Below are 26,749 nucleotides of genomic sequence, written 5' to 3'. Positions count from 1 at the left end.
ACCCCCAAATCATTTTTAATTTTGTGTAAGTATTTATGGAAATGTATTTGCTGTAGTGGGCTAGGACTTACATGAACAATATTTTGCCTTACTCTTCAGGGAACCAGGGAAATAATGCATGAGTAAATCCTTCCATGGATATACTATTTCAATACTTCGAAGACAGGAATTGTTCAAAAGCTGATTATCACGACACAATCAAACATGTCAAAGCACACGTCAGTGAAGGCAGATTGAATGTTTAAAATAGTACCAATAAAAAGGTAGCCACATTCTTGTATTTAACATCTCTAAAATATGGCCTTCAAAGTAGAACACATGCTTTTGAAAGAATATTTTTACCAGATTCTTGGTAAGAGAGACTGTAAATACTGCTCTAAATATAGCCTTAATAAAGATCCCCATAGCCACAAAAATAAAGCTAGTATTGGGAGGTCAGCAAAAGGAGAAGAATGACAGGACAGGTGGCTGACTCTCTGCTTACTGGCTCTGATCAATAAGATGCTTCTCCCACCTATTCTGTTTCCTCTCCTATCTACAGCAGCAACATTCAACAGCAGAACCTTTGCTCTTCTGAGTGTGGACAATGGCAAATTTCCCACATGAGGCTGCAGATCTTTCTAGGTTTCCATGAGCAGACCAAGAGCATGAGTTTAGTGACTCTTTATTGTTGCTAAATGGAAAAGGCAAAAGCTTAATGAAGGAAGCTGAGACTGAAGAGGAGGAGGAGTAGTTTCCATTGGGAAAGTGTGGGGAAAGATAAGGTTGACTGCAGGCAGCAGGATTTGGGACAGGCTATAAAGGGAAGAGAACAAATCCAGCCTGTCAGGTAACGAAGCTAGAATGCCTCAATCATAGAAAAAGTCACGATTCCAGTAACTGAGGACGTTTTTTTTTTTCTCTTTTTCTTCTCTCTCCATAAAGAGGTAATTTGTCAAAAATGTGTTCCCACAGCCATACATACCAGAAAAGAAGGGAATTTCTGGCTGAACACCTCTCTCACAGCAGTGGAGCACCAAGCGACTGTGGCTACCTCAGCTGCAGAAGGCCAACAGTTCAACTCTAAGGCAGAGCAGAAAATCAAATTCCTCCAGGAGGATAGCAAGAAAACTCATGAATCACTGGTCCATTGCCCATTCTGGGATGGATGAAGTGCTGTCTGGCCTGTCTGTTTGAGGGGGCTTGGATTTAAAACAGGAATGTTTCTAAATATCAAGATTTTGTGGATGGGAAAACTGCTCAGCCCAACTGCTGCCAGAATGTGGGTGGAAGAAAGGAATCTGTTTAAATAAAAGCTGTGTTTCTGAGAAAGAGGACAAGGAGTTTGATCTCAGTGAGATTCAAAAGCAAGAGACCAGTGGAAAAAAAATAATAAATATTGAGAGCATCAAGGTGTTAGAACAAAGGAAGAGAATGTCCTCTTGTAGCATTTTATTGAAACTGTGCTTAGGGAGGGTCAAAATTGAAGGTGTATACTCATAAAGATATATTCTTTATGTTAGAGGCTTTAAGTGTGAACTGCAGGCAAAGCAACAACCAAAAGGGCCAAAGGAGGAATAACATCCTGCTCTAACAAAAAAATATACAAGATATCAGTCTGAAAGGAAAAAGCTAGCAAGTCCTTGTTAATGGAATAAGGTGGATAAAATGAGGTATTAGTTTTTGGAAAAGGCTCCTAAAACAAAGTTAGGAACAGTATCTCTCTGTAGTCTGGATTAAGTGATAAAGTCTGTCTGCTGGACTGATCCACACATAGAGTTGAGCTTCGCTATTTCCTTTTATTTGTACTGATGACATTGCTGATGCATCTTCGCCTTGGGTGTATTTTCCAAAGTGACTCCTCCCCAGCTCCTGAAATACAGGCCTTTCTATTGCCAGCAATGAAGTCATAACTTACTGTCCTGGGAGCCTGGACAGCCCATTCTCATTGGCAGTGCCACAAAGCTGTGCTACCATCACCTTTCAAGCATTTTTGGTGACTTGTTTAACATGCTTATACCTTTTGGTGACTTGTTTAACCATGGCTATACCACAGGCACATCTGTCAGCTGTTTACTGCTGCTTTTGTGAACTCTGTTACAGAAGGCTGGCTCATCTCACACAGCACACATCCCACCAGAAAGGCACCTTTGCTTGCACTAGCTGCAAAACTCATTTACACAGCCTGTTTTAGTCCGTCACAGCAGTATTGTGTCCTTTGCATTAAATAAGGGACATGCTATTCTGGTTTCTTTGAAGATGTTGTGGAGAGTGGACTAGCCATGCAATTCTGATCGTGATCCCACCTTTTCCTTAGTTAGAGTAATCAAAGCAATTCCTCTAATCCCTTCACAGACATGAGAGCAGCTTAGCTTTGTTCATGACAATGGGTTGCTGGTTTTCAACTAGAGCTTTATTCATACAATGGCCTCTGTGGCAAGAAGACACTTTGGGGTGCAGCCTTGAAAATTTGGCACCCCAGTGGCCTTGATGCCTCTGCACTGTCCTGCGACATGATTTCATTAACATCTGAATGTTTGGTCGTAACTAAGAACCACAAAGACTCAGCAGGTGTCTCACAGACTTGAATTCTGTGTCTCATGCTTTGAGACAAAGATTCTTTGATTAAGGATTTGGGTTTTCTTATGGGCTTCTCCAGGAAAAGATGGCTACAGACCACAAACATCTTGTTTGTAGCAATATTATAGTGGAGATAGTATACTTCCATAATATCTTCTTGACTTCTGTGATAAAGAATAGTTAGACTGCCAACATGAATGGTGGTTTTTAAATTAAATGCTCAGCTGTTAGCTCTGAAAATATCCACCAATATATTAAAAATCAGTTACTCCTTCAAACCATCAAATATGATGCACACAGTACTGGGCAGAGGAAAAGGATTACTTTGTAGATTTTAGACTACTTAAATTAGTTTTACAACTAGTTTGACCTGCATTTGAAAGTTGAACAGTGCAGCAGAATTGCTTTTCTCCCCTTGTATTCTCTTAATCATGGTCTAAGACACATTCCAGTATTGATAACAACCTCAAGCCACAAAAGTTGGCCTTTGCAAGAGAGCACAGGATAAAGAGCACTGCAGCAAATTGTTCCTAACTTTCAGCTAAGCATGCAGAATAGTGAAGATGGCTTCACTCCAAAATTATCACAACACAGACCACACAGATGGGGAGATAAAAGTTTCCTCGGTAAGCCCCTAACAATGCACACCATTTTGCTCCAGAGCACCAGGATCCAGAGGTGAGCCACCTGTGTTCTCATGATGTCACCGAAATAAAGGCCAGGGGCCGATTGCTTGATGGGTGCTCTTTTATTATCATATATCAGGTGTCACCTGCAATTCCATGTCTCAGGCAGTACAAGAGAACCCATCTGTCATCTACTGGTGAATCTCAGTGAAATTTCTTTTCTTTTGAAACTGAGACTGTTAGACTGGTGAAGCAGATCTAAGACAGCCCAGATGTTAAAAATTGATTCAGAAATCCTAAAGGAATGTTTTTTAAAAAAGGGGTTTGTTGGAAATAAACTGATTTTTAAATTTTAGTACTGCCATATTTACTTCATAAACAGGAGCTGTATTTTACTAAATATGATGCAACTAAGCAATAGATATGCCTGGATGTATTCTGCTTATCACATAAATTGTCCCAAGGGTCTAAATAATTTGTAATCTTTTTAACATTAATAACTGCACATGCCAGTATAAAACTGGCAGGTGAAGATAAAAAGCTCACTTAATGTAGTATGCTTTGAAATTCCAGCTTTTCTTCTAGGTTGGAAGTGGTTGTCACCATTCAAATCCCAGTACAGTTCCGTGGGATGCAGCTCTCCTGTACATATTTTCTCATGGACGCAGCTGGCTTTTAGCTGCTGTGTCAGGCCTATCCTATGAGCCACTGTTTCTCTTATTATCTTTTTATAACATACCCAGGAAATCAGAAGGAAAACATGCCTCATCTGCACAATGCCATGCCCTGAAAATGTGGGAAAAGTTATGATCAGACTTCTCCCACTTCAGAACATTTCTAAGACTTTGAAGTGTCTGTCCTAGGCTTATCAGGGGCCACGTCTACCACATTTTTTTCCTACTGTGTAGCAGGCAGGAGTAATATTAAGCGAATAGTACTTGATAAGTACTAAATGCATCAAGGCTTTTCCTGGTACTGTTATGACATCTATTATAAGCCATAACAACCAAAAAATTTTGGGAATCTTTATGATATTATCCAACATGCTGACTTGCTTGTACTAACAAAAGGTGGGAAACGAATGTTGGATTCTGTGGCTGAAAGAAGAGTATTTAACTTTGTAATTTCAAATGACACTTTAATCTTGGATCCTCTGGAAACATTCTCTTCCTTAATTTCCGTTATAAAATTACTTTCTGGTAAAGCTGAATTTAACTTTTGTCCTGCCTGTATATGCACAGAGTAGCAGAATAAAGGAATAATGCAAGAAATTGTAATAAACCAGGGTTCAAACCTCACAGCCACATCTATGGCTAAGTTTAGTCTCATTTTAAGAGATGAAAAGCAAAAGCTGAAGGTGAGCTGATTAGTGTACCATCCTGGTTCTGCAGCAAGAAGAAAAATCAGGAACCTTTAACACAACACATACACACACAAAACCCCCTAAAACCAACCAACCAGTGAAAACAAAACAACCTAATGCATCATCCTAATGCATACAGCAAATGTATGCATAGACTATAGAGCTATGAAGCTATTAATCGTAGTTCCTTCAAGGGAAGTGATACTTGCACCTTAATTTTTTTATTCAACCAAAAGAGTCAGGAGTCCCTCCTAATGTCCTGGCAGTTAGCTTGTCTACTTTGTCATTCAGACCCTTCAACAACAACTAGGGAAAATGTTTGGGTTGCTTGGCTCTGCTTCACAACAGCTCTGTACACATAGCCAAACTGATCTCTTAGAAATTAGAGCAAAGCAATCAAATTAATATTAGGAAGGTATTACGTAATAGTTCTGAAGGTACTCAAGTTTTAAAATTAACAGCATTATCATATTATTGATTAGTTATTGTATAGAGCCTGACATTCGTATCAGAGGAAAAAAGGTATTAGGTATGATTCCTGTTTAAATGTTAAGTTTTGAAGAAGCCCTGGTCGATTGCTAGCTAGGAGTTACCTTTGATACTGAAGAAGTTGATGGAAACCCATAATAAAGAATTGACACATAATATTATTAATATATTAATAAGACACTTCTGTATTAATATATCATTAAGACAATGGTTCTTATTTGATATAATTTGAAAATTTTAATATGGAATTTGCAGAGAGAGGTCATGTCTCACTAACTTATAGGAAAGTTCTTTATTGGAGTCAGTGAACTGAGATAAAAGTGATCAAATTCTCTCAGCATACCTGGAACTCTACAAAATTTAAAAAAAAAAATAAATTTCAACACAGGATTTTAAAATCTGGGTTCTCACAGATTCCAACGCATGAAAAAGTAGCAGAAATGAATGGCAAATTTTTAGAGTGCAAAGGAGTTAACTGAGTAGTTCCTTACAGACCTGTGCAGAGACTGCTATTTAACGTATTTATCGAGATAGTGGAAGAGGGTTTGGTTTTGAATTCATGGTGTAAAATTATTTAGGCCACTTAAAATGAAAACTGACTACGGAAACTTGCAGAGGATGTCACAACACTCTGGGAAACAAAATAGCAGATGAAATTCATACTAATGAAGACAAGGTTATGTAATGAAAAAAACCCTCTCTGACTATATCTAGAAAGTGCTAGGCTATAAACTAGCCATTACCATCGAGGAGAAAGATCCTGGAGTTACACCCATTATATGAAAACACCATCTTTGTGCTTAAAAATGATCAAAGAAAGAAAATAGATTTAAAAATGTTAGGAAAGAAATAAAGAGCAAGGCATAAAATATGTCACTGCATACACACACAGCACTCCTACATCTTAAACACTGACTGCGCTTCTGGTTACCCAGTTTGAAAACTTATATAGTAGAACCAGAAAAAGTAGAGACAAGGGGGGAAAGTATAAGCCAGCTTTTGATTAAAAAAAAAAAAAAAAGGAAAACCAAACACTAAATAGAAAACAGCTTTTCAGCTTGGAAAAGGAATGATTGTAAGGAAGCATAAATTAATGTCCATAAAATCATGAAAGGCATATTGAAAGTGAAGGGGGAATGTTTATTCACTATTGTTGTAGAACAAGAACCTTTATCAATTTAAATTCATGCACATTTTTACACAGAAGGAAGTTCTTCACACAGTTCAGACAGTCAGCTGTGCAGTCTGGATGAGCCCAGGATGTTGTGGAAGCCCAATGTATTGGTGTGTTAAAAAATCAATTAGGCACATTTGTTGAAAAGAGCAATCTTCTAGAATCCCTCTGTCTAACAGTATCAGGTCCTGCTGATGGGAAAGCAGTCTGGGTTTAACCTCTTTACAGCAGATGAGCAAAACAGAAACATCCTCTAGTGTGCTCCTTTGGGGGAATTTGTTTATGTCTTGACACTGCAGTGAAGGACATTGTTTTCAGGAATTTTCAAGTTGTTTAGGTTTAATTAACTTTAGGGTATCTATGCTAGCATTTGTTTTTAGGAGATGTATCTTTATCAAGGACAAATTTAAAAAGCTGGCTTGGAAAGCCAGTGTTCCTCCCTCTCATTTCCAGCCTACTGTGTTACCCTCACCAGGTCACTTCACTTTCTTGTGCTTCCAGCACACACCTTGACTGCCTTTGGGGATACTTTCAAACTGCTGTCTCTGTCAGAGCAGATCCTTTGTTTGCATTTTTATTCACCTGTAATCTTAGAATTAGGCAATCTGGAAAATGAGCTGTTGATAATGTCTTTCTGGGCTTACAAAAAATACTGGTAATATGTCTCTATATGAAAGCAGATAGGTGTTGCCTACCCTAAGGAAGTCCTTCTGCTTCCTAATGAAAAAGTAAAATTATTTGGCATGGTATTTTTTTTTCTTACTGAGCCTGATAGCAAGAGAAACTTTAAAACTTTGTTGATCAGAAATGCAAATTCTTATCCATCCTTGCTTTTTAATTAACTTGTAATTTTCAAATACAAAGATAGTGTTGATGATGACTGGTAAGCTTGGGCTGAGAGATGTACTGATCTAGTGCTGTTCTTTGGAAATCTGCAGAGAAATGAATCTCAGGGAACAAATGAAATGATAATGGGATTTCAGTTCATCAGGGTTCAATTCTACAAAACAAATGTTCAGTTTCACAGATTGTTTCTTAAAGGTCTTCTTCTCTAACACACAGAATTATTCAAGACTCATATGACAGTTAAAATTATTATAGTTTTTTAATATCATCATTGTCTCTTTTCCAGAAAGGCTCCATCAGGATCAGCCTGGAGAAGAGAAGGCTGCGTGGAGACCTCGTAGCAGCCTTCCAGTATCTGAAGGGGGCCTACAGGGATGCTGGGGAGGGACTATTCATTAAGGAACTGTAGTGACAGGACAAGGGGTAATGGGTTGAAACTTAAACAGCAGAGGTTTAGACTTGATATAAGGAAGAAATTCTTTACTGTGAGGGTGGTGAGGTACTGGAATGGGTTGCCCACGGAGGTTGTGAATGCTCCATCCCTGGCAGTGTTCAAGACCAGGTTGGATGAAGCCTTGGGTGATATGGTTTAGTGTGAGGTGTCCCTGCCCATGTCAGGGGGGTTGGAACTAGATGATCTTGAGGTCCTTTCCAATCCTAACTATTCTATGATTCTATGATTCTATGATCAGAACCTCACTGAGCTCATCATCAGGAGCAAGGGGGAGGGATATTCACCCTATGTAACTCCACACAGCTGCTTTCAGATCTCTAATTCACCTTCTGAAGTTTCCTGACTTTTCCTATTTTTATTGACTATATAGGAAAGCTGAAGTCCCAATTATATATGTGCCTGTACTTCAGTTAAATAGCTACAGCAACCTGAAGTAGATTATATATATATATATATATTTGAATCCATATGCCCCAGAGCAAAGATGTACAAAGATCTGTTCCTGGCTGAAGGAGCATGAGAGTTGATCAAAGAAAACAAACAAAAAAACCCAAACAAATAACCCCCCCAAAAAAACAAACCACAAAACAAAGCCACAACCAAACAAAAGACTCAAACAAAACAACCAAACTCCCCCCCCCCCCCAGTGTAAATTATTTGCTCAGTCTGGGGTGTCTTGGTCAGAGAAAGTAAGATGAGCTATAAGATCCACAAATCCATCAACTGGTACTGGCAGTGCCTAATTTTAGAGCTGGAAACCGAAGCACCATGCCCTGAAATATAAGAACATAAAAGTTCCTTAAGGTCCACAGTTTAGCGCTTTTTATTTATTGCATGCATTAACACTTCAAATATAAAGAAAATCTACATTCTCATTTCATCTACTCCATTTCAATCTTTTGTTAAACAGCTGATTTCTTTTTGGTATCCAACCATTCTGACAGTGAAGATGTGATTAGATAGAACATGATGTTGGAAGCCCTCATTTGGTGAATCTGGAGAATTATCACATTGAATTACACATGGAATCATTTTGGAGAAGTGAGCACAGGGGAGTCAAGAATGATGGTGAATACATCACACAGGACATGTCTGGTGACTGGAAGTGGAAGTGGAGGTATCAGGAGGTCCTGAAAGTGATGGTGAGGACTGTGCCCCCAGCACCGGTAGAAGAGAAATCCACAGGCTGAACTAGCAGCTGATGTGCACAGCAAAGGCTAATTTTCAAGTGAAGAAGAACTGTGAGCTTGATCTTCATGTAGTCAAGCAAAGGGATCTAGTAAAGGAATTCAGAATAATGACTCAAGCAAATGAGTTTAGCAGCAAACTTGGGAACTGGCTGATTGGCAGTAGTGCACAAGGGAGATTGCAAGGTTGAGATGACAGAAGACTTACATAGATGAATACTTACAACAGGTTTGACTTGATTTCAGAGAATAAATTATGCAAGACTAATCAAAATAATCCTATTTTTTCATCATGAAAAAGCAGTAGATGTTTATGGTCAAATTCTCATGAAACACAATATGTAGTTTCTAGTATCTTTACACAACCTGTAAGCTGCCAAAGGACTGATAATGCCTGGCTGCAGAACATTTTCCATAAAATTGCAGTACTTTGGATAATATTAGTCCTCCTCTTCCTAGCCTGTATCAAAATGGCAGCAAATAAGCAATCCCCAATATATGTGATGGCTTGGAAGTGTCCCTGGGATAGAGCAAGTGCAGTTGCACACCTGTGCATGTATACAACTGACCTTCTCCTGCAGGTAGCAAAGGTTTAGCTTGCTGCAGAGCAAAGATCCTCTGTACACCAGGTTAGTTTATGGAGGCATCCCATTATTGATGAGCAAAATATCAAAATAGAAGGGAACCATAAAAATAAATGGATTAAGGTAACTCTTTTAACATTTTTAACTTAATTTTTCATTGCACAGAAATGTTGATTTTCTATTTTCTCTTGCAGCCCTATACACCAGCCATTTATTTTGGGAAAACATTAAAAGCAAGAAAAGGAATAAGCAGAGAATATTTTTGCCAGAGTAAATTCCTACCTGGCAGAAGACTGCATCATGGGATATTGTGTGTATACTTATATACCTAGGCCATCAATCAATAATACAGAGGCTCAAAGAATCATAATTAATTTAACCATGTTGTAGACTTGATCTGGTTTAATCCATAGAAACAAAAGATGTGAATGTCTATGGCTCTGCATTGCCCCTCTCAGTAACACATGGCATCCACGAAGCCTGACATTCCAAAGAGACTGTGCTGCTTCTGATCCTTGAACACACAATAAAAAAAAGGGGGGAGAAAAAGAAGGCTCCTGCTTTAATGCTGACAATATATTAAATGAAGAAATTAAATGAAACAATTCTGGGAGGGTATATATAATGATAAGAAAGTAAACTAGTAGTGGTTACATTTTCTATGGTAGACATAATTGATATGTTTGTTGTCTGTGATTCACACATTATTTTAAGTTTCTGAGGGGGATTTTTATTGCAAAATATTCTGCATTTTAAATACTATTTAATTATGGTTTGTTTCCTTAGGGATTATATCACCATGTGATTTTAATTTGGTATGTACCCTAAGGGGCAGCATATTTTCAATTATGAAATATTTCCTCCAGAAACAATAATAGTTCAATGATTTATTGCAGGATCCTATTATAAGGTGCCTCATACAAGTGAAATCTGAAATGCAATTGGCTTAACAATATAGTATAGGCAGGACTAAAATGCATGTGAACTGAGCATATGGGCCCTTTTCACAAAAATCATATTTATATACTTTCATCCTTTGCATAATACTTCAATTATTATATCTTGAAAAAAGAACTTGGAAAGCTGAGAGCTATGAAACATTTACATTATTATCTCTTCAAAAAGTTCATTTTTGGACAAGTATCATTTGGATAGGGATTAACTTAATCAGAGATTTTGAATCTTCTTTACTTTAATTTTTAATCTCTTTTTAAAAATATGTCTGAATCTTAAAAAGGCCTAAACCTGTAGTCACAAAGCACTGCTTCAAAAAAGGGGGAAAAAAAGAAAAAAGAAAAAAGAAAGTTTTTAAAGCAGCCACCAGCTGTAAGAGAGATAGTGCAAGCAGCAGATTTGTGACAGAGTGGAGCATGAAACCCATCAGCTGATGAGTGAAAATCCCTGGTTTCTAATTAATCGAGGTACACAGGCCAAGGGATGAAGAGGATCAGGGAAATGAAATCAGGAAAAAGATACCATCAGTCATTTCTGCGGCCCATTGTCATACTTCAGAATCTGCTGTAATGAATCACTCAGGCATTCCACAGATACATTCAAATGGTGAAGAAAATTCATTGTCCGGTGAAGAGTGTTTGATAAAAATCTTTCTTTTCCCCCCTCTTTGTCAGAAGCCTATGATCAGAAAAGGAAATCCAGACAGCACAACAGGTGTGCTTTTGCAAGCCTGGTGAAATCTGCAAATGAACAGAGGCACTAAAGAATTTTTTTGTACTAAAATTTCGCCAAAATGAAAAAAGTAGCTTGTAAGAGCGGGCAGTGGCGAAATGCACTGAAAACAGCTGAAGCTTAAGGGGATAGAAAGTATAAACACTCCTCTGGCTGAGAAGCTCCTGCCCTATTAAATCTTCTTATATGGAAAGGGTGAACAAATATTTTTCTAGAATATTTTGCCGAGTTTAGCATTTCCAGATATTGACATCTTCTTTTTTGAAAGAGCTACTTATCCACAAGCTAGCTCTAATTGAAGACTGCACTAAACTGCCGCTCTAAAACCTGGGGGAAGGGGGCAGGGAGTACCTTTTGTATTTAAAAGGGGTCAGTCTTCCTGTAAAGTCTTCTGTCTTTGAAGGAAACCAAGCAATTGTTTCCTTCAAAGACAGAACCGGTATGTTTAAAGGCTTTGTTTTTTCCTCTCTTACATGCCTGTGCAAGCACACACTCGTGCATATACTATGAACAAGGTGATGCCTACATTTTGGATATCTGTTCATTTCTCTTCTGTCAGACTTCTGCAAAAATGTTAGAATTTATGAAAAGATTAGACTGAAATTCTTCACCAATTTAAATCCTCTTTATTTAAAATTATGGATAACATAGCTTTCTTTTTTTCTCATTTTTGTTTTGCCTATGGCTCAACTTTTTGAACCTGAGCAGTTTTTATACGAGTGTTCCTTAAAGTAGTGTGTCCCATCATGTGACACCAGAATATAATTGTTTTTAAATAATCAGGTGCTATACTAAGACATATAAGGATGGCTGATTCATTTTAGATTTAATTACCATAATATAGGGTTTTGCTGTCTATAGTATCAATCACTGAGACACTTTATAGTTGATAATATTAAAATGGCAATAATGAGAATTCTGCTTCATGATGAAAATAATTTTAATCATGGGTAGATTACAAATCCATTTACTGTTACGGTTACTGAGAATTCTATTATCTGCTTCCTATTGTGAAAGATGTTGAAACTTGTTTTCAGGAAATGTAAAAGATTATAGGAGTATGCTCTCTATGCTAAGTTTCTGTCATAGCAGAGCAACAAAAACCTGCTTAATACTGTGGCCTGCTAAAGATGAAATTCACCAATGAACTTGTAGCTGCATCTCTGTGTGAACATATGCCCAACTACACAGATCTATTTATAGACTTGGGCAATGTTGGTATCTGGTTTAGATTCTGACAACTTCTTCTATTCACAAACAGTACTTAGCCAAGTGACCAGCTGTTGCCTCTGCAATAAAGGTATTATTATGATTACCTCCAATCTAAAGTATAAACTATGCACGGGTAATCTAGAGAATACTTAGTTCTGGTGGCTGTACCTCTGAAGTTTTCCTGTGGCTAGGTTGCTCCAAGCACCATCCAACCTGGCCTTGAAGACTCCCAGGGATGGGGCATCCACAACTTCTCTGGGAAACCTGTTACAGTGCCTCACCACCCTCAAAGTAAAGAATATCTTCCTTATATCTAATCTATATCTACCTTATTTTAGTTTAAAGCCGTTGCCTCTTGTCCTGTCTCTATGTGCCCTTGTAAAAAGTCTCTCTCCAGATTTCTTGTAGGCCCCCTTTTGGTACTGTAAGGCTATTACAAGGCTGGAGTCCAACTATCTCAGCCCATCTACATAGAAGAGGTGCTCCAGCCCTCTGAGTATTTTCATGGCCCAGGTCTGGACTCACTCTTAACAGCTTCACATCTTTCTAATGCTGAGGGCTCCAAAGCTGAACACAGTACTCCAGGTGGAGTCTCACAAGAGCACAGTAGAGAGGAAGCAGCCCAGGATGCAGCCCAAGATACAGCTGGCTATCTGGGCTGCAGGTGTACATTGCCAGGTCATGTTGAGCTTCTCATCAACCAACACCCCTAAATCCTAATCCTTAGGCCTGCTCTCAAGCAGTTCTCCATCTAGTCTGTATCTGTGCTTGGGTTTGCCCTGAGACGTGCAGAAACTTGCACTTGGCCTTGTTGAACATCATGAGATTTGCATGGTCCCTCCTCTCAAAACTGTCATGGTCCCTCTGGATGACATCCCTTCCCTCCAGCATATCAACCAAACCACACAGACTGGTGTCATTGGTAGACTTGCTGAGGGTGCACTCCATTCTGCTAACAAATATGTTAAACAGCACCAGTCCCAGTACTGACCAGTGAGGAATGTCACTCGCCACTGGTCTCCACTTGGACATTGAGCCATCGACCACAACTCTCTGAGTGTGACCATCTAGACAATTTCTTATCCATCATGTGGTCCATCCATCAAATTCATGTCTCTCTAATCTCTCTAATTTAAAGAAGATGACAATGGGACAGTGTCAGATGTGCAAGTCCACATACATGACATCTGTCATTCTTCCCTTAACCCCATCATAAAAGGACATGAAATTTGTCAGGCATGATTTGCCCCTAGTGAAGTCATATTGGCCGTCACCAATTACCTCTTTATTGTCCATGTGCCTTAGCATAGTTTCTAGGAGGATCTGCTCCATGACCTTGCCATCACAGAGGTGAGTTTGATTGCCCTGTAGTTCCTCAGGTCTTCCTTTTTATTTAACCTTTTTTAAAAATGGGAGTTATACTTCTCCATTTCTGGTCGGTGGGAACTTCATCGGACTGCCACAAATTCTGAAATATGATAGATGGTGGCTTAATTATTTCATCTGCCAGTTCCCTCAGGACCCACAGGTGCATGTCATCAGGCCTCATGGACTTGGGCACCTTCAGGTTCCTTAGATGCTCTCGATCTTTCCTGATCTTCTGATTTTCTGACGTTCCTGACCTTCTCCTACAGTGGGCAGCTCTTCATTCTCCCAGTCCCTGTCTTCATTCTGACAAGTGGTGTGGCTGGAGCACTTGTCAGTGAAGACTGAGGCAAACATAGGAATTCCGGAGTCCATCTTCTCACAAAGTACTGCTGTAGCTTGAATGGTTGAAGGTCTCAGACCAGCTCCTGTTCATAAAATGTCTGGTGAGAACACTGAACTCTAAATGACCCTTGCTGACATCTTCACTGTTAGAAGTGGCTGGGAGTCAGAAGTCACACAGGGGAATTTCTCAGGCTGGAAATAATTTCTATGGAAGCTGCACCCCTGCAGTGCAGGAAGAGCTGTGGTCAGTGTCCAAGAGTTGGTCTGCTCCAATTTCATTTAAAACAAACAAAGAAACCTCAGTGAAGTAATTTTAATACAGGATTTTAGAAGGGGTCTTGTTCTGCTGAAACAAATAGCATAAGCTTCACCCTGTTGAACCTTTTCCTTAAACTATGTGTGTCTGTGTGTGCATGTACACATTAGCACCGCTTTGATTATATAATGTAATGAGCTCAGCGGATTTATCCTGGATTTATAATACGGAGCCTCAGAGCAGAGTTTGGAACAGTATCTTGTCTTTAAGATGCCAGTTTTGTAAATGCTTTTCTTAAGGATACTGATGAAAATTTATTACTGATTTATCATGCGTAACTCTGCAATGAAATCAGATTTTTCTTTTCTAGCTTCATCACTGTTTCCGAATGGGGATTAATTTTTTTTTTTAAACTCAGTGGAGAATCAGTTATCGTCAAAGTACCCAGGAGCTCATTTACTGGTGTGCAAACTGCGCCCCACACTGGTCCCCCGCTTTGGAGGAACTCAATGAATATATTAAATTTCCAGAGACAGCCACCTTTATAATCCTGGCCTACTGCTTCCCCTTCCTACTTGCATAATTTTTGTTGTTCTGGGCTTCATTCTCCCTGTTGGGTCCCCCTTGCTGGCCAGTGAGTCCAGGGGGCGGGACACCAGGGCTCAGGAGGTCTGGGAGCCTGACATACTCAGAGCAATGGGAAAAATAGTAGATGGATGCAAAAGCAGCAAAAGTGTTTGTAAAAGCCTCAGCCTATGGAGAAAAATTGTAAAATATACTGTCTGCATCTTAATTTGCGTGAGATATACCATTAGTAAAATGAACAATAACAAATATAGAATTTTAATTTTTTTTTACATTTTTTTTTTATTACCTAGTTCTCAAATATATTCCTGGTGAACCTTGTTAAACAACCATAATTTCATCTAAGCAATAAATCTGTTGCTCTATTTTTTACCTCGCATTTAAAAAAGCATGAGATGAAAAAGAAAAAACTCCACAACTTTACAGGTACCATGATCTTCCTTGAGTAGAAGTGAAATAGGAACAGCAGAAATAAAAAAATCCTTCTAATCAGTCTATTTTGTAACTCAGGAAGACTATTTGGAAAGGTTTTCATCAAAGTGATTTTCTACAGATAGCTCATAGGTGATCAGGATAAAATCCCACAGCTTCAGCACTTCAAATATTTATCATATACATGTTTGCTGGAATCTTGATAAGGGTGAGGTTTGGGACTTATGGACACTGAGATAGGATGTCACCTGAGACACTCATCTGATTCCGAATGCAGACAGAAAGGAAGTGCCTAGGAGAGGCCACAAGAGAGAGGGAGGGAGAGTAAGGGATAGTAGGAATGGACAGCCCTTGTTCCCAACTCTAATATCGCAGTGCAATTATTTTGTGGACATCCACTCCTTGCCTGCACAGGAGATAGGGCTATAAGTGTATGTTATTTTTTAATTACAAGGGGGTAGAAAAAATCCTGATGATGGGCTGGAAGGTGCCATTGCATTGTTATTTTTTTCTCTCCCTTCGTTTGCTGATTATGTGAGCTGGGCTCCTTTGCTAGCCGATGATAAGCAGAATTTCCATGTTCTCTGCATAATTAATCCATCTCTGCCTCTCTTCATGCCAACTCGCCCGTTATCGCCGGCACATGCCTGAATTGCAAAAGAATCCGCTCTTCAATTGGAACTTATTGATATTCTAAGAAAAAAAAGAGAGAGGGAAAAAAACTGAAAATCCTTAAGTTTAAGCTGCAGATTTTTAAATGGATTAATTTCGCTGCAATCGCAGCCATCTAAGGCGGGAAGGCAGGCAGAGCAAATTGAAAGCATCTCCATGTTTGCAGAATTGGGTCCAGAATGCTGAAATGTACTGGCACAGTTCTCTTTTAAAGTCAGAAAATTACCATTCATTTACATCACATGAAATACTTTTTTATGCTAGAAATATTCAAGAGACGTTCCTTAAATGCCTGCTAATGCTAGATAACATTTCTAACTTTCAACATTTTGCTAGACTTTGATATGACATGATAGGAATGCCTGCCAGTGAGGAATATTATATGTACCAGTAATCTCTTTTTATCACATATTTAGATTATATCGTCTTCTTCTTAAACCGTCCTGAAGTAGTCCTTAAACAATGTACTCAGTGTCATAGGCTCCTATTTAGTATAGTTACATGAGTGAAACTTCACAGGGCATATTTAGACTTTGTCCAGCACGAACGGCTTTTTAAAATGCCAATACACTATCCCCAAAAAACAGTTTATCATTTTCTATCTTTTTCAAAGTTAACTTGCATTTCTTAGCATCCTTTGTACATTTAGATATTTTGTGTTCATCTCATTTACAACATGTAACGTGCTTTATTTCAATACAGCTCTTATGGGTTTTACTTACATTTTTGAAAGGGCTCAGCTTTACTCCATAGCAGCCTGGCATTGCATGTGAAATAAAAAGAACTAGTAAGAACCTAGGACTTTGCCTCATTTTTTTTTCTCAAATATTATCAAAATCCAAATATTCTTCTCCTTTTGTTTTTCTAACACAAAATTCACATCCTTTATTTCCTTGACTATAGGAAGCAGGAGCATTCAGCAATACTGAGAGATTTCTTTAATACCTCAGCTAAGCCACAACGGCATTCCATGTCCATATGCTAGAAATCAGCAATTTATGCTGTTGTAGAAGGGAATGTTGACACTCTCAGTTAACAGAGGGGGAAAAGTTGCTACACTGACTACAAATGGAGATTTAGCTGTTAGGAAACCTTTGTCATTATTAGACAGACCTTTTTCATTTTAAAAATACATGGAAAAGACAGGGAAAAAAACCAGAAGAACTGGCAGGCACATGCCAGAGCAAAAAAGGAGAGACATACAACAAAACAATATTTGTGGCAACATCTGCTTCAGATACAAAACAATGAGTTTAATGCATAGTTGGACCATCTTACCATATACAATTAGCACCTGTTATAAACTGCACGTCACCATTAAGTAAGTAAAATGTCAGTTTAGATTTTCAGGCAATAAACAACACCAAACAAGAAGGACTACTGATCACATTAGGATATGTTTTTATACAGCAGAAAGAGAACAAAGAAGGTTTTCCAGTTGCTTCAGATTGATTGACAGTTTTAAGGCACAACTGAACTTGAGGATATTTGTGGTATATTAAAATTTTAATATTACAGTTTGGGCAAAATCAGAATGTTAAACAATGCTTTTTAGAAAAAAGTATTTATGTTTACATTCAACTCTATTAACTCCTAATAGAAACAGTTGAAACCACAATTTTAAAAAAATCTAAATTTTTAATTCACCTGTGAAATTGTATTATTTAGCAGATAAAAAAAATCTCTAACAAATGTCTGTCTTATTTGTGTATATATCTGTAGCCCCAGTAAGTAACTAACAAGTTAATAACCAAATAGCTAAAGAAGTGCTTGAGATATGCACTTCCAATTGTGAAATGTTTTTAGTGAAAATAACTGTTTCCAACCTACTTAGGGAGGGGGGGGGGGAAATGTACACAGATGACGTGAACTGCATATTACCACAAAACAATCTATTCTACTGAAATCCTGACTCTTTGAAGTCAATTGCAAATTCCTTATTTCCTTTAGTAACACCTGCATTTCAGTGCAATTTTGGTAGTAAATTAAAGTTTAATTAAGCTTACACAACAATCAGTGTTGATCTTATCCAAAAAAAGGTTCTTCTAAGAATTTATACTGCAGGCTTTCACAATTTGCATCATTAAAACATACAAAAAAGTATTTAAAACATTAAACTTATTTTAGCTATAAGTTGCTATCAATTAAAAATATACATCTTCTCTATTCTTTATATATTCATATTCCAGCTTTTATATTTGTCATCCTATTGCACAAAATAGTACTCTATAATATTTATTTAAGCAACTACAAATAGCTAGTTTTTATGCTGATATTTTGTATCTGTTGGTACATTGTTTTGACTGTTGCATTGTAGTAAACATATTCATGGTTGGGATCTTTTTTTTTTTTTTTTACACATAGAATTCAAGATGTTTTTCTTTTCTTACTGGTTTAGGAACCAAAATTTGTGCACTAATACTTTGAAGGATTTTTGTCGTGGCAGTGTAGGATGAATACTATTTTCATCTGAAAAGAATGCTAACATTCACAGAATGCAGGAAAAAAGGGGATTTGCAGCACACAGGAATCTCCCAAGTATTCATATTTCAGCATTTTTTTTTAAATTATAGGTACAAATTTCTCAAGCTCCTTGTTATCAATTATGTATTGGCATTCTAGAAGATCAACATGTAGGCAAAAATATTGAGATCGGTGATCAGCACAAATATTTTCCTAGTTCAGAATCCTAGATTCAGTGCAAAGCAAATGATTGGAATTTATCCATGAATGGCAGTGCCTGGCATTAATCTATTCCCAATTGTATTTTATAACTGGAAAGCAACTGTAAATGAATTACCAATTTATTTGTAAATTTTGCTTAGAGGAAGTTCCTTGCTCCTTCCAAAAATAATCATTAAGTTTAATTTATGGTTTCTGGTTTTGTGCAATATATGGATTTTATTTTATGTGCTAGGGATCATTTAGGCAGTTATGCAATGACACCTATACCAAGGAAGCTGGGAAACCTTCTAAATTCATATATGCATGCCTTTGCCTATTGGGCCACCTGTTATAAACTACATCCTAAGCTGTGGATTTGAACACACATCAAATATGGCCAAGCAATGAATCATGATCCTATGGAATGCTGTAGATGTATAGGAATTTGTCAGACTGCATTCAGAGTACAAGAGTTTGATTGTTTGTCCAGATATGGATGTATTATCTACAATGTAAATGCTGACTGATATTTAGAATCATTAGAAAGCCTTTATGTCTATCTGATTTCCCCTCCTGAAAATATGAACAGTAAACCCAAAGTTCTCATTATGCTGGAGGTCTGGCAATGAGTGTGTCTATGTTATTAAGTGTCCAGTGTGTTAACCTTAGCAAGGAGCCCTAGGAAACCAGTTGTCATATGCAGCCCATGAAAAAAAGACCCTTGGGTGCCAGTGAGACAAAGTGCTGTAGACAAACACAGAGATATTTAAGAACAAGTAGGTCTGATTTATCCATAAAAACCCTCGCATAAATTCCATTAAGAGAGCTTGGTGTTTTGTTATTATAATAATTTAAGTAAAGAATAACACCAAATCTTAATTAAGTCCATACAACTAACCAAAAACTACCCTTCCATAAGTGGGTAGATGCAAGGGAAGGCTGTCTTTGGAAAGGAGCTTTGATGGGTGTCCTCAAATGATCTTTGGCCTAAGAGCTGATCAGCCAGATTACATGCACATGTAACCGACTGCTATGATACATAGCAGTAAGAGATTTCTAGGGAGCTACAAGGGAACAAACAGATTCAGTGTCAAGAAACAAGAAGAAGTCCAGCTGGGTAGATGTCACACTTCATTTTAATATGAATATATTTGCATTTTATTTTTATATACGAAACAAAAATGTGCCCTAAATGCCAACTCTAACCTCCAGGACGAACTATCAGCAGCAATAGTAATGAAATAACTTGCTAAATGTTAGACACAAGAATTACCAGTGTGTGGTAACTGCTTAGGTCTAAGAAAATATGAAAGTGCAGAATATTTGACATATTCAGATGTTGCAATATGGTCAAGAAGGTATCCATGATATTCACAGTGGCAGATCCAGGGAGCTTCCTTCCATTCCTTTCCATCTCTCATTTTCCTGTGGACCTGGGGAGAGAACTAAAGCATGTGTAGTGCTTAGTTCTATGAAAACAGAGTGAATGGACTGTAAAAAATCTCTCTTAAGAGGAGGACATGATAGGTAAAATGCTGAATTTACTTACATGCACAACCCATTTTTTTTTTTGCTACAAATCAAGGCACAAAGCTACAAAGGTTTTGTTTGAATTTAAAAAAAAGATACAAGCCAGAGTTTTTGAGGACAGAAGTTAGTGTAGGTACAATATGTGTATTTTTGCCATTGTGCCAGAAAAGCCAGAAAAAGTCGAGGAAAACGTAACTTTTCCCAGCATAATATATTCACAAAGGAAATTTGCATGAAAAGCCCATAAATACACTCAACCTTTGGCTACTGTTGCTGACAGAGAAAAAAATGTATCATTTCCTGGAACCAGAAATGCCATCATGTGCTTTATGTACTCACCTTGATAGTTTGTTATTTGTTGAGAGCTGAGGAGAATCAGAATCAGATTGAGCCATTCTCTCTGGCCCTAGGGCATTTTGACTCAGATCAGGATCAGAGTAAACCCAGTACAGAAAGTGCTTTGTAACGTTCATTGATCAGTGATGTACAAATGAAGTGGTACAAAATCCTTGCTACATTCAGATAGGCTTTCCAGAACAGTACTTGATGATAGGACTTGAAGATAGAAGATGGCTTTTGGCAAAAAAAAAGGTGGAAACCATTCCAAAACTGAAAGGGGAAGTGGATGTAAACACTAAAATGCAAATCCAGAAATACTGGGTGAGTGTTTTCATCCTACTGGAAAAAAAAACAAAAACAAAAACAAAAACCAAAAAAACATGGTCCTTCTTGGAGTGACTGGTTTTTGTGCTCAAGTGAAACGTAAGAATCGGCCACTGAATATTTCCCTGTTGGTGCCACAGCTGTACAACTTTGCTGCTGCTTGTTTACAGATACGCCTCAACAATGAAGCACAAATCACTAGAGGAAAAACTTTCCACTGCAGATCTGTTCCAAGGCAGATTGCAGCCTGGGAATAGAAAAGGCAAAACCGTAGTGTTGCCAACATTTGACAACTCACAGTAAGTCTCTTTGCCTCACTGAGACAGAGCAAGGGGAGCCCAACTGTCTGAATCTGTGGCATCTAATGAGCAGGAACAAAATGACTTCAAACTGTTAACAAAGAAAAATACATTTTTTTTTCCAAAGCTAAATTTCTTATGGGCCATTGCAGCTCATAACAAAAGTGAAAGCTAAAACCTACACAGAACTGAACATATTTTTTATTTTTCCATTTGAAACCTGGGATTGTTTCCTCCAGGCATTTGGAAGGACAATGCTAGCAGGATCCTGTTTGCCAGTAAAACTTGGTTTTGGAAACCATCGTCAGTCAGCATGAAAATGGATCCAACGCGATAGAAATGAGCTCATTACTATTATTTTTTTGCTGGCACTCACACATATTGTGCTTTTACAATTTTGAAAAGCGGGACATGAATTGCAAAGAAAAAATGAATTAACAATATTAAACAGTCAGTTGCTAATTACTGAGCAATCCAAACATGCGTCTGGAATGACATACTCAGACATCCAGCTGGACCTCTGGCCATATGCTATCCTAGATCCTCATATGTAACTCCTGCTACTGTCAAACACTGAAGTACTGGGTAAAAAGTTTGGTGTACAGATTAAAATACAATCAGAGCTGTATATTTGCAGAAAATTTGAAAAGAATAACAAATATCTGTAATCTGCCAGTAAAAGTAAAGGATGAGAGCTGCAGACAGCAAGATAGAAATTCAATCTGGATCATATTTGTTTCACTCTCATTGCTTTGTTTGGAGCAGAAATGTCCAACAACTCCAATGCTTTTCTTTTTCCATAAGGAGGTTACTTATACAGATTTAGAATGTTTCTTCAGCCTAGTACCACATTTCAGCAGCCATAGATCATATTTGTAATTGTTCAATGTAATAAATGAAGTTTATTATCTACTTATTGATCCCAAGGTATGATACTTGGCAGAATGAAACATAAAGAAAATTCTAATAACAATGTAATAAGTCTTAATGGTGCAATTCCAAGGATAATAATATTGCTAAAAATATTATTCCCCTAAGTATGAAAAGTCATTTACCTTTAGCTCTAGGTTTCTGCTTGGTCCTAGATAAAGTATTAACTTTTAATTTATTTGAATTGTTATTCCTTATCAGGTATTTCCCAGATAAAGACCATCTATGTTAAAAAGTGTACATTTGTTTAACCAAACCAGATATTTTATAGCATCTTCTTGTAACAATGAAGTTTCCATTAAGTATTTTCTTATAATACTATGATTTCCTACATTTATGTTGTATTATCTTGTGTATATAAAAAATAACCCATCGTAAATAAATTGTTAAATAATTCAGAGAATTCTTTAAAAAATATAGATGTCTAATTTGTATTTGGACATGTACATTTGCTTACCTGTGTTGTAATTAACAAACTATTTCAGTCTGGATCAGTGTTTTAGTGTTGACCAAATAAATCTGAGGTTGTAAATTAGCCAATGATCTCAGTCTTACAATAGTTTTCAATACAGCAGCGTAATCTGAAAGTTTAGAACAATTGCCAGGAACTAAGCCTTGCCACACAGTCCTTTTAGATGTATAGCTGTAACCCTGACTTGCTCAAAAAAAGTATGAAAACAGATTTTTTGACTTTTGCGTGAGAAAAGACTGCAGTGGCAACACCCAGAAATACCCTGCAACTTTTATCAAGTTGTTTTCACAATGTTTTAGATCATCTTTAGTCCTTACTCACAGAAACAACATGCAAGCATGATCATGTAACTAGATTTAAATAAGAGATATAGAAACAATTAATAATTTAAGCAATTAGAATCATAGAATCACAAAATAGTTTAGGTTGGAAAAGACCTTTAAGATCATTGAGTCCAACCATTAACCTAGCCCTGCTAGGTTCACCACTAAACCATGTCCCTAAGCACCACATCTACATGTCTTTTAAAAACCTTCAGGGACGGTGACTCAGCTACTTCCCTGGGCAGCCTGTTCCAATGCTTGACAACCCTTTTGGTGGAGAAATAGCTCCTAATATCCAATCTAAACCTCCTATTCTTGCAATTAGGGGCTCAAAAGTGAAGACAAGATCCAAAGTGCAGCCTCACCAGTGCTGGGTACAGAGAGACAATTACTTCCCTAGCCCTGCTGACCACACTGTTTCTAATACAAGCCAGGATGCTTTTGACCTAGTCAAAGTAGAAGCTCATAAGAAGAAAATACTGTAGTAGAAAGATCTTTTGACACATTTTAAATTCCTTGACTCTTACTGGAAAATAAATAGTCTTTTGTATACAAATTCATTAAGGACTAGATACCATATGATTCAAGAACCTTATTTAAGAACAAATCCTCTATGATTTGGACTAATAGTCGTTATGCAGCTAGTCAACACTGTATTTATGAAATATGAAGTTGAAAGAAATATTATTATACTAGCTTAAAGCTGGATATTTACACATTTGCTTCCCCTATTCATTACACATTTTCGTGCAGCAAACCGTAAAGAAAAACCCCACGGAAACCTGAAACCTGAGCAACTCACTTTCCACTCTAGGAGAAGAGTCTCAGTGATGAGTATGAGCTTTATTATTGCCTTATTTGCAGGAATTATTAGCTCTTTCTTAAATTGTTCTGTTGCAAATCTGAAACATACAATATTTTACATTACAGTAATATTTAATAGAGAACTGAGAATTGTGAGATAGTTTACAAGTGGAGCTGCTATTACATTTCTTGTAACATCTTTCCATTAAAAAGTTAACAGGCTGGATTAATTGCTTCATGACAAATGTTTCTTTTTAAAACCTGCTGTTTGCTATGCAGCAAAACATAAACACTATATACTGTACCAGTATTACTCTGTTTTGAAATACTCCTTTTCTCCCCAAAAAGTTTATGGTGTAGATACACAGTCTGAATTCCAATGTACTAGTTCATGCGAAGTAGCCTAACAAATCAGGGAGCTTTAAAGAAGACACACAAATGTACATGCTGGTTTTGTGGGAACAAAAAATACCAGAGAGATTATTGAAACTCAACAATGTCATAATAAATGTGTAGACTGTAAAATGTAATATATGATAGGTATTATTAATTTGAAAGGGAAAATAATTCCACATTTTTAAACCAAAAAGACATTTATTTACAAATGATATTATAATTACATCATTTTATCCTCCTGTTAGGGATGCACACCAACAGAGAAATCTTGAGAGAAATCTATGAAATACCTGATGAAAATGCAAATAGTATCCATTGTTACTCAATTTAAAGTGATTATAAAAGTTGCAATAGCTAAAAGGTATTGATTTTTAAAATAAATGTGTATTTTAAAGGTGACAACATGTAGTATATCATAAATGTACATTCAAATTATCTTTTATTAAAATATATATTATTAATGATTAAGTGCAATTATTAATTATGGCATTCATCTGTTTTATAGCCATCTTCACATATCTTCAAAAAGAAATATATTTATATCTGAGTATAAAAACTGTATCCATTATGCTTCTGAAATATGCATTTTTGAGTTAATTTGTTCATAATCCAGTGAATATAGGAAATATTTTTTTTTGCAGTAGATGTTATTACAGTTTTGCTCAGAAAAAAAAAATATTTTTTATAAGAAACACAATATCTGAAGCCTGTAGCTGCTTCAGACAATGCACTAAGTAGCTGCTGTTGTTTAGGACTTGGGCATCTTGATTCAGAAGACAAAAATATTCTTTTCACTGATATGGACATTTTAATTGCATTTTATGCTCTGTACAAAAGTTATGTTGAGTATCTATATCTAGATCTTTGGCTTCAAACGTCAGCCCTGAACTGCACATGACTGGAACAAAGTACAATCTGCAGAACCTCAAAACATGAAAAGTTTGCTGGAAAAGACGTAGTCTAGAGTTTTCTTCTTTCAGGTCTTGAAAAAGCACAAGAGCATCTTAATCAAGACCTGATTAATCAAGCAGGTCACTTACTAAGGCTAAAATACATACTGAACATGGAAAAGTCATATAATTCTTGTCCCTCCTGCCTACAGTCCCAACCATTTCTAGATTAGTATTCCCTCATGTTTCTTACAAAATGAATTTTGACCTATGTCAGACATTCCAGTAGTTGTCTTTTAGGTAGAAGGTAAGCATTTTTTCCCCTTATTCTCAAAATTTGCACAAAGTTTTCACTTTCCCCAGATCAGGTCAGGAGATTAAGGTGAAGATGCTGAAATACAGCAGATGGAAGTTACCCATCCACCTCATTACGAGGGAAGTATCACTGAGAATATTCTTCTGGAAAGCAATCTCATAAAAAGCAGAGAAAATTCAAAAGCTAGGGCTCTTCATGTCTAATACAGTCAATAATCTGTATTTCTTCACCATGTAAGTGGACTGTACAAGAGAAAGGTATGTGAACAAGCAGTGAGAGTCAGCTGAAATAAAACCACTTCTGGGTGGAATAGGTGCAGAACCATTACAAGGATTAATTTCATACTGCTTATGGTTACTTATTCCTACATGTGGGTAACTGAAGCATAATTCATGTACCTTGTATATCTTGCATATCCTTGCCAGCTTGCCATGCATATTTAGGCACAGGAGCTCTTCCAGTACTGAGGGCAGGCTCCAACCATTTGAAACTACGTTTGCAGTTTCAGTGGATGGGACTGGGATGGTGCCTGTTTAGAAAGTGGCCCAGAATAATTTTTCCATGGTTACTCACTTGGTGAGCAGTTTGGAAATGTGTGTATACACTAAAGCAGTTGCCTGCATCAGAAGAAAAAGCTCAGCATTCTGCAGACTGTAGCTTTGTCAAAGAGGACCCTACCACACAACAACTGGATTTTCTTAGCAGATACTCATACTGTCTACCCATGAACATTTTTGTGACAGTAAAAAATGCTCTAAAATTAAAAAAAGTACACTACCAAGGAAAGATAGCATAACTTTAGGTGTTCATATGTAAGCATGTTTCTATGCTCCTATTTAGAAATTAGTTTTTACTATATATGCTTTGATTTCAAGGAATGTTTTAGAAGTATGGTGCCATTTAAACAAACCCCTAGACTAAAGATGGTGCACAGAACACAGTTTTTAACCTTATATGATAAAGAGAAGAATTTATCCCTAATTGAACCTATAATATCCTCTGTGAGAAGATTAGTGATATTCATTTTCTCATAGGCCTATTTATGATCATTAACACTTAGATAAGGCCTTTAGAAATGACAGAAGCAAACAGGGTATCTCAAAAATTATGTATTTTGAAAATTATGGATTTTATAAAAACATGGCTTTTCAAAAATATCTCTAAAGTTTCAAAACATTGTATAATTTGCATCTCGGAAAATGAATTTCTCATTAACAAATATATAAATCATAAATCATTTATTCATACAGTGTAATGTAGCAGTTTATTACATACTGCGTGACTTTGTAATCAGGGAATCCCCTGATGAAAAAATAGCACAATATTAATTACCAGCACCATCTGTGCTAAACAATAGGAAAAACAATATTTTAATACAATGACTTCATGCATGTCAGTTATCTTCAACATTAAACACTGCAGTTTTGTTGATGTGGTTTACCTTCTACTCATTTAAATAACTGATGTTCTTACAAAGGTTAAAACTATGAATAAATGAATTAAAACTGAATATGATGAAAAATGTCAATAGATACAGCATGAATCACACTAATTCATCAAATAAATGATCATATAGGTATATATACACATGTATTTACACATACTTTTTTAAGTATACCTACACATT

Source organism: Melopsittacus undulatus, chromosome 1, assembly GCF_012275295.1.
Source record: "Melopsittacus undulatus isolate bMelUnd1 chromosome 1, bMelUnd1.mat.Z, whole genome shotgun sequence".
NCBI classification, from domain to species: domain Eukaryota; kingdom Metazoa; phylum Chordata; class Aves; order Psittaciformes; family Psittaculidae; genus Melopsittacus; species Melopsittacus undulatus.
The sequence above is the reverse complement of the archived record's forward strand: the minus strand, read 5'-3'. Positions refer to the sequence as shown.